General features: G+C 40.8%; 1 long non-coding RNA gene across 1 annotated transcript; it reads left to right on the top strand.

Annotated features, from left to right (window-relative positions):
• The first annotated feature begins 635 nt into the window (after positions 1-635).
• On the top strand, positions 636-7,486 carry LOC108507094. The gene is made up of 3 exons (XR_001877958.1): positions 636-688; positions 4,529-4,573; positions 7,438-7,486. It is a non-coding gene; the product is annotated as an uncharacterized LOC108507094 (long non-coding RNA).
• The last annotated feature ends 2,632 nt before the right edge of the window (positions 7,487-10,118 follow it).

Raw genomic sequence — 10,118 nt, 5'->3', positions numbered from 1 at the left:
AGTACGACTGGAGAGCTGTCACTAGTGTGGCACTGCCTAGTGTACATCTGAAAGGTGATCGTATACTGTATTTCTCTCTTCTTTTTTTTTCAGGTGAGACCCACTCCAAGGCAATGAACTCCCTCTGTTCTTTCACTTCTCTGCGTTTGCCAGTAGATGGTGGTAGCAGTTGCTCTATTGACGCCGGTGCCATACGGCGCTGAGGTTTGAAGAAAGCGGTGTTTTATAACAGCAGCAAGAATTACTTCTCTTTGTGAATCTATATTCTGTCAAAGAATGTCCGTTAGGCCTCGCTGAAGTGCTGTCACTGTCGTTTAAGCTGAAGGTCCTCTGCAGCAGCAGCTCCACCAAGGGGCTCTCACCTCATCAACAGCCGAGCGCCAGATTAGCAGAGAAGCTGCTGAGACAAAAGATGCTCGGTAAATACAGCGAGGGTCAGCCACAGAAGGCTGGCGTTAGATGTTCCAGAAACAAGGCTTCAGGGCGCGGGGAAGAGGTGTAAACTCTTACGAGGAGCGACTGCTGCCCCCGCGAACCCGTGCGCTCGGCAGAGCGGGAGTTGGGGTGCGGGGCTCGGCGGCTCCCGCGCTGCCCTTTGGCTGTGGTGGAGCTCGGGCGAGGGGGATCCACTTCAGTCAAAGCTGCAGGGCAGGAGCCTGCTGGTCGTCAAGCTGCCTGTCAATAGGTGGTGTGTTTGGGAAGCCTAAAATCTCTCCCATGGATCACTAAACTCCAAACTGGCTGAGACAGGACCGTTCTGGGACGTGCTAGGAAGGTGCTCAGCCAGGTCCTGACAGTCAAGTCTCCTCAGCTGCAAGGTCCTAAACCAAACAGAGGATGCAAAGGCCAAGCCACTCTGTCCCCAAAATCCCAGAGCCACATGATTCCCCTGGCTGGGTGGGGAGGGATGAAGGTGGTGTGACACAGTGCCTGCCTGGGGCACCCACAGGTCTGGCTCTGAGGGATGGGCACCCAACAAAGGCAGGCTGCAGGGAGGGGGAGAGGGGGCTGAGGAGGTGATCACCTAAGATTGACTTTTCTTCTAATAACCAGGTCTCATTTTTAAGCAGTAGGTCTGCACTAGTGTGTGTTCCCTAGCCTGGTGTGATATTATTTTGGTGTACACTGAAGCAGTGCACATATAAATGGAGCATATAAATGCATATGAATTTCCTAAGCATAGTAAAGGAATTGGGCCTTTGGAGGCCTTCTGAGCTCAGCAGAAATGGTAGGAAAAAATGTTACAGCCATTTTAAGGGTGAAGTTTCAAATCTTAGATTGAGAGTTAGGTGGGGAGCAAGTTTTCCTAGCCTCAGTTTTAGCATCTAAATTTAAATTATGCATTTTCCTTTTCTTCCTGTAGGATAACCACAGCTCTAGTCTCCAACTAATCTGAGAATTTTCAGCAACTGTATCTCCATGAAAACCTGAAAATGTAGTATCTGCAGTTTGGTGGCTTGATTTTTCAGCCTGCACTGCATCCAGCAGTTCTCTGGCATTTCTGGAATTACTGGCTGCTTGGCTTTATATCAGCCTTCTCATTTACATTTCTCAAGTGTGAATTTAAGGATCTGAGTTTTAGACACAAATTTTTGCTTTGAAAATTGTGGTCAGCAACTGTATAGACTTAAAAAAAAAAATATCCTGCCAAGGGATCTCTCCTCCTGTGTTTTAACCCTGGCAAGTTTTTAATTTCTCTTTCCTCCCCGCCCAAGGGAAAAGATTCACCTAAGCTACAAAGCATTAGGAAACTGTCAGATCAGATGCATGATATGTATAATTAACGATGTAGAACAAAGCGATAAACCCTGCCCTGAAAAGCCTAAATCTTTTCTTTTTTGAAGTTGCCTCCTGCTTTCACCCTTCCAGTTCCCATAGGACTGTGTAATATTTAGATGAAATCAGTTACTTCAGGGCAAGAAAACAGTGCCAGTGTTTCAGTTTTCATCTGAGCAGGAACCTTTTGGAGCCTGTGAAAGAAGCCCTGCTGGTCCTTGGCTCTCCTTTGGCCCTGTGATCTGACAGGTACAACAGCAAATGTGGACACTTCTGTTTTCTTGATGGATTGCTGAGAAAGCAAATTATATTTCTTGTGTCTACCTGAAAGCCATATTAGAACCCTTCGTGTTTAATTAGCAAGGTAATATAGAGAATCAGGATACAGACTTTGCGGAGTTGGTGATTATATGTATTTATTTTTCTTTTTATTTTTAGCAAATCTTAGTTTTTGGAAATTATTGTTCACTGAGTTGCTTTGGTAGGCAAAGGGAAGACTTTTTGATTCTTGTGGAGAGCTAGAAAAGATCCCATTTGAGGGTCAGTTGGCACTGACTCAGCTTCTCCAACTGTAGGAAAAAGTACCACTGGAACTTTATTGTTTTTTGGCTTCCTGCAATTCTTAGCAGCTTGCAATAAAATATAGTAAAAAAAGGGGAAATCACTTATGCATAAAAAAAATACCACAAAGAAACTTGAACAATACCCATCAGAATAATGACTTGAAAATTGCCACTCAAGGAGTCAGGGTACCAAGCTCCATATGGGGAATCTTAAACTTGAAATGGTCTCTATGTGCCCGATAGTTTCATTCATACAACCCAGAGGTGCCTGGAAGACAGCCTGGGTGCAATCATGAAGATTCAAATGGAGGAGAAAGACACAGGTTAAGGCCTGATAAAGGAAGGAACATACAATCCATGGGTTGAAATCCAGTAAAAAGTGCTGTACTAAAGCCTGTTAAGCCTTTGGTAGTTGTATTGTGGGCCCTCATTGAATGGCAGAGTGCTGGAGGCTGAAGGCATCTCTGGAGGTCACCTTCTCCAACCCTCCCTCACCTCCAGGTGGCTTTTGAGTATCTCCAAGGGCGGAGACTCAACAGCGCTCCGGTGAAACGTTCTGAGCCAGGTGACAACCCTATGCTGAAGAAATCCTGGCCTTCTGCTGACATGGGAGCTGCCTTGGGAATCTGGTTAGTGGTGATCGAGGGCATGGCCTGGGCACAGCTCTCTGGCACAGAAATTCAGCTGGTACTTCATCTTTATTTCACACACCAGTATAGCAGATGAGGAAAGTAATTGTAAACTCTTTTCATGCAGGGCTTGTCTTCCCTCCTTGATGCCACCAGTTTGTATCATACAGGTTCAGTTTGAAATGACTTTTAAGATGTGCCAGGTAGGAACTGTTTAGAGGAATAAAATAAAGAAATCACAGTGATGCTCTTGATCTCCTTCAGGCAACAGAACATCTTGACTTGTGTCTCTTAGGGAGAACTGGAAAGTTTAAGAACTAAATTTTCAAATGAATAGTTTGACTTTTACTTTTGGCTTGGATACTAATGTATGCATTACATGTATGCCAAGTGTTCTGCATGTCAAAATATCACCAGTAATCTTGGGAAAGAGGAGGCCTTTTCAGAGAAGGACCCCAGGGAGTCAGTTGTCGTTCGAAAGTTCTGTATTTCAGCGGTGCTGGATATGATATGGAAGGCCAGTGATGGCAGAGGGTGTCTGGACCACAGGGCTCAAACTCCTGGAAGAAGCACCACCATCCATTCTGTGAGGTATGACTGGCAAAATCCCTGACCTCGCCAGAGATCTGCAGTGAGTTCTGTAAAGCAGATGCAGTTGGCATTGCTTCTGCTCTCACATGACCTGATTGCATGGTGAAGGCTGACTTATGGTTAAGTGGAAAACAGGTGCTGAACGGTGCTTGATGTCATTTATTATTTGCTGACTTTGCTGTTTTGTGTTTCTGTTGGTTCTAGATGTACAAAGTGGGGCATGTGAGCCAAAGGGAACATTTCCTGATGTGTTGTGCAAGGACAGTGGAGAAGTCAAGGAAAGTTCATTCTACTCTTAAAATCTCAGTTCTTTTGAAATCCAGGCAGGTTTTGCTGACCTGCTGTGTGTAATCTCAATATCTACTCTGCCATTAAAGCATTGATTTGTTCTTTCTTCTGTGCTAAAATTACACTGTTCCATGAAAACTGCCATCACTTCTGGAGAAGACTGTATCTAGTCTTCTACATCTTTATAAGTGGGCATTCATGGCATAAAATGACTTCAGTGTAAGATAAACAGGAATGCTTGAAACAAACACCTGCTTTCACAGGCTGTTACTAGAGCTGGGATACCGAGAGCCTGGATTTATTGGTGACCCAGCAGACATTTTTCACCTGTTTTTGGAGGCAAATGTGCAATAGAGTTTTATTTCCACCAGAATGTAGGTTATTAATTTATGGGAAATAAAGGCAGAGTGAGGACTGGGACAAACACTTTTTTAATGGCTCTAATTCTGTCATCTAAAAATAATACTTCCAGGTTCTTTCTGTAGCCTATTGCCTTTAGTTCTTTCTTGAATGAGTTAGTAATTTTTAGTTCTTTCTTGAATGAGTTAGTAATTTTTTTCTGTGTTTGATACAGCTACATTTTCACTATAATTCTGTACATGAAAAAGTAGTTAGAAACATCTGCTCCAAGCTTATTTTTTATTTAACTAACAATTAAATTCCCTTTTTTTTTTTTTGCAGTGCACATAGCAACTCGAGTTGACCTCATTTATCCTCTTCAAAAACGTAAGTACTTTAATTACACCACTGCCTTCCTCCTCAGATAATTTTAAAATGATGGAATTTCAATTTGTATAGTCTCTCATCTTATTGTATATATTTTTAATCTGAAGTTCCAGCTTATTACCATCTGTACCACTTCACAGTTCTACAGGATACTATTAGACAGCCAGGTTATGAGGACAGACCTGAGCAGACAGATTTCAATTTCCTTACCCTTACAAACAGGGCTCCAGGTACCAGGGAGACCTATTCCTCCTCACTCCTTCAGACTTTTAAGTCTTTTATAATTGGCACTTCATCCTTATTTCACACACCAGTATAGCAGATGAGGAGAGTAATTGTAAGCTCTTTCCATGCAGGGCTTGTCTTCCCTCCTTGACGTCACCAGTTTGTATCATACACCAGTTTATGGTCAGAGCTGGACAATGTGCAAAACAACAGTTTTCCACTGAAATAAAATAAAATTCTTGGCTTGGTTGAGAGTGGAGCTGTAGGCACCCCTGATAAGATGTTTAGTGCAATGTAATCTTACCCTTCAGTCTTTGAGAGCAGCCTGTTTTGTTGCAGATCAGTCAAAATACTTTGTGTGCAAGTGACCTTTTTGCTTAAACAAGGAAAAGGGATCGTATATGTTTGTTTCAGATTGAACTGATTTATTTTTTGGTTCAGTTTTTGAAGGTGGTGGTGTTGAGGTATACCCTGTGGTACTGAGGGCAAAATATTAAGCAGTGCAGTTAAAAAAGGTTACCCTGAAGTTCCAATTCATGCCTAATAGACGTGGATTGGTATCAAATCCTGACTGGACACTTTCCTAGTGACCTTCTGAGCCATTAATTCTGTGTGCTGTGGGCATATAGGGGTTTCCTAATGTGTGAGGATCTGGCTTGGTATCTTTGTGTATTTTTAGGTGCACAATGAAATTAGAGATCTAACAAAAGAGCAGGAGAATGTGTTTTTGAACATCAGAAAATACAGTCTCAGTAGCAAGTCCTGATGGGACTATTTATTTATGTACAGTTAAGGTCTGCAGCCTCTATCTGTTATGTGGTGATTGCCTGGAGGGAAAAAAATATGTATTTATCCATAATGAAGTAGTGCACAGTTCATACAAACAGATATGCTGGAAATTAAACCAGGAAAGGAAAGTATTTCTTTGTGCTATTCTCAGTGGTGTGCTGGGAATATATAGGGTTTCCTAAATTATAACTCTGCATCTCCAGTAGGTCCATTATTAGATGATTCATGTCAAACTTCCCTGGCTGTGCAAATACCCCGGATGTGTCATTACAAATGCAGTGTCAGTGAAATTATTTTGATAAAGCAACACAGTTTTATGTCGTGTTTCTATCAATTTATTTTCTGTATAAATAATATAGAAAGCATTGTTTTCTTTAATATCACTTTCTCTTTTTTTGGTCAGCTTCCTCTTTCACACAAACAACCAAGCCAGTAACCAAAATAAAAAAAAAATTCTCTTTTCTCGTGAGCACTAATTAGTTACTGTACAGTACCTTCAGCAGCAGATTTTGGTAGAAGGAAAGTAGATGATACATTTTCCTGAAGAATGTTTATTTCTCAGCCTGATTTTTTTTCATTTAAGATAAATAAGTTTAAAATGTTTAATTTCTGTTCTTTTGCCCAGTATTGATTTAAGAAAAGAAAGCTTTGTGACAAAACAAATGCAAATGTCTGGGGAAAAAAAAAAAAGTATCATTTTAGCCAAGTGGCTAAAATGCATTAACAAGTGATAAATGCAGAGATTTTTTATCTTTCCCTCACCCCCCACCCCCTCATCACAATTAACTACAGCAAAGGAGATTTTGTAATGTGAATATATTCACTGACAACTGAGTGGAGGTAAACTCTTTTTTTCCCTAAACTTAATTTCTGTCCTGCTTTCATTTTTTTCCATTTTAATGTAGAATTAGAATGGAACAATCACAAAAACACCCACGACTGCCTGTAGCTCTCTAGCTCCCTCTCAGAACACCACCACAGGACATCAGAAGGACAAAGTGAAATATTTTTAGATGTGGTATTTCTGTATCTTACTAGAATACAATGAAAGTACGATTTCTGATGAAGGTAATGCAGAGTTTATGTTTGAGCATACTCATGTGCATATTATCTATTTCCCCAATATGATGGAAAAAACCAGAACAATCAATTTAGTAAACTTTTTTTTTTACATAGAATCAGAGAGAGGTTTGGGTTGAAAGGGATCTTAAAGATCATCTGGTTCCAGTCCCACTGCCATGAATAGGGAAATTTCTTTATGTTAATAGTGGCAGTCAGAAATCACCCACTTAACTGTAGACAGGACTAACATTAAGTAATAATAATAATAAGCCAAAGAATTTATCATAGATCTATAAGGAGCTACAAAAAAGCAGACACTAAACCTGGAAGTTTGAGGAAATGTTTTCTTTTACACACTTTCTTTTTCTTTTGCCACATACAATAATCCTAGCATCTTTCAATAGGCTATTCAGCTATTTCCTTTATCAGCAACAGTGCTACACTCTAATATGTTTAGAATTTTCCAAGATACCTTGCAGTTTAACATTTATAGATAGACTAAGCTGAAAGGACTCCCCCTACCCCGTCTCCCAGCACAGGATGAAGAAGAAAGTAGAAAACAGGAAGAAAAAAAATCAAATATTCGAAGTGCAGTAAGCTTTAAATCCACAGATATATAATATCAGTCACCAGAAGCTATCAGAAGTCCTTACTTGTGTATGAAAATAAGATAAGGAACTGTTCTGTTTCTCCTTTAATGTTTTAAGTTTGCAGAACTGGGAAGAGGAGTTTTTAATCCTGAAACACAAGATTTGTATCAACAGTTCTGTGCAGCTGTTTCCTTTCAGATTCTGGCTGCAGGAAGCTCTTGCTCTCACAAGTCTACATGAAAAACTCCAGGTAGGATAATCCAGATTTAGTGAACATTCTGCAAAACTGATAGCAGTATGGACTCCATTCTTTCTCTGCAGGGCACAGTTGTGCTGTTAGTTGTCACTGATGAGGTGCTTTGTTAGCACACAGAAGCTCTTACCTTAAAAACAGCCTTCTTAAACAACAGACCTTTTCTTTAGAAAATAACTGTTCCATGGATGTTTTTGCACAGCCATCACTCCTGCACTGGAGCAGATGTGGAAATGTTCGTAAGCTCAGTGAAAAGCTACTTTAAAATCAGTCCTGGTTCACAGATGCTGTAAACATCTATTTTCATCAGTTAAAAAACATGGTAGCTTTTCCTAAAGCAGTGTCTGGGATGATTTTGTTTTGATTGTTCAACACTATTGGTGCTGAAAATAGGTGTGTCAGCATTTGAAAGATGGTCCTCAGGCACTGAGGTTTTTTTTAATAGCAAGCAAAATTCTCATTAAGGGGCAATTTTAAAAAGCAATAACATTCATTTTTTGGGCTGTTAAGCATATAGAGTGTTTATATTTCCAGCAAAGAATGAATTAATGGAAAATAAATTTCTGTCATGCACTAGTGCCACAGCATTGCAACATAATGTATGTGAGGCTGATTGCAAGTCAGCCTTTCAACAGGATTATACATGATCAAAGCTTCTGGAGTGAGAACTATGTAACTTAAATGATTGAAAACAATTTTAATGTTTGTCTTCTCTCTTTTTCTTTTAAATCAAAGCTTGTTTCTTGTTAATGATGTGTTAAACTTAAAAAACCCACAGCTCTCAGTCTCTGTATCTCCCTAATTACAGGCAGACGTGTTTGGTGTCACATCCCTTCAACACACAGACAGCTCAGGTTCTTTGCCTTAGGTGCCTGCTGCTGGTAGGATTGACTGCACTGGCCTGAAAATATCTGCCTCTTTTGATGTTTGAGTTACAGGTCAGTGCCAGGTCCCAGCAAGGCAAGATGCTGTTCTTTGAAGGAAAGTGCCAGCAGATAGGACAGGACTTCCCACACCCTACAGGAGGCTGTGTGTCCACCAAGGAGGGTTGAACTCATTCACAAGGACCCGACTTTCCACGCTCACCTTCCGCAATCCCTGACTCTTCTGAGAGTGTGATAATTCACTCTGGAAGGCCTGGTCCCTGAAGTAGTTATCCATCACTATCAGCACAACTTAAACCATCAAACAACTCCCACAGGACTCTTTCAGATGTTAGTTTAGTGATTTTAAGTCACTAAGAAGTCTTGTGAATTTTTAGGTCCGTTGGCACAATGCCAAAGTCTAAGAAAAAATCTATATTTTGAAAAAAACCCTATTAATAATGAGATAATACTGAACCTCTTATTTATTAAATATTTATCATTATCCAGAAATGACCCGTGAAATCAGGAGCAGGTTGATTTTCAAACAGAACTCATGAGAACAATCTCTCTCTTGGTAGGACTTAGTAGAACTTTGCTATCACTGTAGCAACGTTCAGGATCTAGTAACTAGGAAGGCCTGGTACACCATGGGGGTTCATGCTCTAAGCAAACCCAGGGGGCTTCAGAGGGGTCAGAATATGCTCATTTCTGTGCCTACTTCCATAATCACACTGATTAATTTTTTCAACAAACTGAACTGGCTGCAAAGCAGAAATCTCCACTCTTCTGTGCAGTCCTTGTCTCAGCCTGTTACCACAGACCCAGACAGGCAGAGGTGCTTTCAGACTGTGCAGGTACTATGCCAAGCTCTCCCTGCCTGGCAGCCTGCCCTTCCAAGGCACCACTGGTGGGAGAAGGGTCAGTGCTCCACTCTACCCTGCCCATGGAGAACTGATCTGGTGTCAGGGCTCTGCCTTTCTTCAATGTCACCGATGTTGCACAGATGCTTTCGTGCAGTTGGCAGATGTGGCCCAGGAAAGACATGGAGTGAAACTCTGCAGGAAAGCTGCTTGCAAGTGGTATTAATAGAAAAAACACATGCAGGAGTGATTTGAGTAACTTCACTTCCTTGAGGAGGCAATAGCGAGGCCAAGAAGAAATTCAAAAGTAAAATAAATGATATTGTTAGAGATGTGAAAAAATAGCATCCCCTTCTTTCCTTTCTTCCCCCTCCTTCCTGCCTGCCCCCTCCAGTTTCATCCACTGTTTTGATGGAGACAAATACAAAGTATTTTGTCCGAAATATCCATTAATTGATTTTTCTGCCTTTTTTTTTTTTAAATTTCTTCATAAGAAAATTAATTTTTGTTAGTGACCCCCAAGGCTTCCTAAAAAGAAACTTATGCTATACCCAAAATTTTAAAGAAGAAAAGGACTATTCTGTTTTAGCAGTTATCAATTATCTCAACAATCTATCATCACCAGAATAAGGAGACAAGTTCTCCAAACCAACACTTCAAATGAGTTGGCTGATGTCGAATAACACACAATTTGCACAGCACCTAACTCATGCATTTTCCCAGCTTCTAGAGCTCTTTCCTTGGAAATCATTATGGAAAGTGTTGGAGTAGCAACTTCTGGCATTGACATGTTGCAAAATATCTCCCCAGCAGATTGAAACGCTGAGAAGCTTCCGGCATGTCAGACACAGTAGAGTTTGTCCTATTCTCCTGTTTTTGCAGTGAGAATGCCCTCGAGGC

Source organism: Lepidothrix coronata, unplaced genomic scaffold (genome assembly GCF_001604755.1).
Source record: "Lepidothrix coronata isolate B3197 unplaced genomic scaffold, Lepidothrix_coronata-1.0 Scaffold239, whole genome shotgun sequence".
NCBI lineage: Eukaryota > Metazoa > Chordata > Aves > Passeriformes > Pipridae > Lepidothrix > Lepidothrix coronata.
The sequence above is the reverse complement of the archived record's forward strand: the minus strand, read 5'-3'. Positions and strand labels throughout refer to the sequence as shown.